We start from the raw sequence: 2,500 nt of genomic DNA, 5'->3' as shown, positions 1-2,500 counted from the left end.
TCAAGTTTCCACGTGAAATAGCCCAGGTTTCACGTGGAAAGGAAGGAAATCTCAACATTCCACGTGAAAAACTCAAGTTTCCACGTGAAAAGCTTGGAAATCTCAGGATTCCACGTGAAATTCCAAGGTTTCACGTGGAAAACTCAAGTTTCCACGTGAAATAGCCCAGGTTTCACGTGGAAAGGAAGGAAATCTCAACATTCCACGTGAAAAACTCAAGTTTCCACGTGAAAAGCTTGGAAATCTCAGGATTCCACGTGAAATTCCAAGGTTTCACGTGGAAAACTCAAGTTTCCACGTGAAATAGCCCAGGTTTCACGTGGAAAGGAAGGAAATCTCAACATTCCACGTGAAATTGGCCAAGTTCCACGTGAAAAGCTTGGAAAACTCAGGATTCCACGTGAAATTCCAAGGTTTCACGGGGAAAGCTAGGAAATCTCAGGATTCCACGTGAAATTCCAAGGTTTCACGTGGAAAACTCAAGTTTCCACGTGAAATAGCCCAGGTTTCACGTGGAAAGGAAGGAAATCTCAACATTCCACGTGAAATTGGCCAAGTTCCTCGTGAAAAGCTTGGAAATCTCAGGATTCCACGTGAAATTCCAAGGTTTCACGTGGAAAGCTAGGAAATCTCAGGATTCCACGTGAAATTCCAAGGTTCACGTGGAAAACTCAAGTTTCCACGTGAAATAGCCCAGGTTTCACGTGGAAAGGAAGGAAATCTCAACATTCCACGTGAAATTGCCAAGTTCCACGTGAAAAGCTTGGAAATCTCAGGATTCCACGTGAAATTCCAAGGTTTCACGTGGAAAGCTAGGAAATCTCAGGATTCCACGTGAAATTCCAAGGTTCCACGTGGAAAACTCAAGTTTCCACGTGAAATAGCCCAGGTTTCACGTGGAAAGGAAGGAAATCTCAACATTCCACGTGAAATTGCCCAAGTTCCACGTGAAAAGCTTGGAAATCTCAGGATTCCACGTGAAAAGCTTGGAAATACCATGATTCCACGTGAAACCATGCGAAACATTGAGAATTCATGCACCAAGAATGAATCTCCCTCGTGAAACCTAGGCTAATATGCATGGAAAACAAATTTCCAGGGGCAAAGCTCAAGTCTCAATGAAAAGTTGGTTTGTCAATGCCATGCCATGGTGCCCAACATGTTACCGGATTCGGTAAAAACGTGGCAAAACAAAATCCCCGTGTGCATATTCAATGAAATTTGGTGGGAATGTTGGAAATATGCTCCTTGAGGTACACCAAAAATTCCAGAACAAGATTCGACCTCTAGGTACCGTTTTCTATTTTTACCGATTTCCCCCGTTTCGGTCGGAAAATCATATAAAAAAATCCCCGTGTGCATATGTAATGAAACTTTGTGGGAATGTTAGAGATATGATCCTTGATGTACAGAAAAAAATCCAGACCAAAATTCAACCTCAAGGTACCTTTTCCTATTTTTACCGATTTTCTCGGTTTCGTCCCAAGAAAAAATTCATATTAAATCCATCCCTTGCTGGAAGTTGATGAAACTTTGGGAACCATCTTGTTTCATTTTTATAAGCATGCCTGCAAAAAATCACGTCCAAATTCGACCTCTAGGTGCCCAAACTAAATTTATGTCTCCTCAAAAAAAGGGTATCATCTTGTACAAGTGTGGAATTGTTGCGTTTTCCTATAGTAGGGGGGAGCATCCAGGTGAAAAATCAGCCCAACGTGAAATTTTCAGAAATGCTATGGAATGCCCCCCTGAGCGTCCCGGGCTAGCTTTTCACCTCATTCCATGGCAAATGAGTGACTAAACGGATCAAATCACTCAAAATTCATGTCCCGATCAAAAATTGCGTCCCGACCGAGATTTTTCAAAATGGGTAAACGACAACCCAGTCACGATTTGTGACTTATCACACCCAGTTGTGGCACACAAACATTGCATTCTTAAGGTTTGGTGAAGCTTTTGCTTGACTCCGGTATGTTCGAGCTCAAATTCGTGAGCTTCAACCCGTCGGTCGGGCATTCGTCGATCCTCATCTTCGGAGCTTGATTTTTGTGTTGTCCCAACTGTTTGGAATGTGATGTGGCTGATTGATTTCACTCTTGACGTGCCGAATGCCGACCACAATCTCATTGGCGTGGGGATTCCGGTGACGGCGCTAGCGTCAGGGGTCAATTCGTGATGCCGCAGCACGAACCGAAATTCGTGTTGCATGTCCCGGCGGGTCGTGTGATCTAGTTTGGACGCGATTTTTGATCTAAACGTGAGTTTTTGCCATATGGAAAATGATTGTGAAAATGTTTCTAAAAAATGATCCGACTTTTTCGAAGAAAACCTTTTCAAAGAAAATGATTGTGAAAGCGATTTCTCTTGAAATAAAATCTCTTTTGAAGAAAATGTTGATTGTGAAAGCGATTTTTCTTGTCCCTCAAATAACGAGTCCCGATCGGTACATGCGGTGGGTACATTTCCAGGTTTCATCATACCTAGCGATGTAGACATGGCG

The sequence above is a fragment of the Lotus japonicus genome, chromosome 2 (assembly GCF_012489685.1).
Source record: "Lotus japonicus ecotype B-129 chromosome 2, LjGifu_v1.2".
Lineage (NCBI taxonomy): Eukaryota > Viridiplantae > Streptophyta > Magnoliopsida > Fabales > Fabaceae > Lotus > Lotus japonicus.
The sequence above is the reverse complement of the archived record's forward strand: the minus strand, read 5'-3'. Positions refer to the sequence as shown.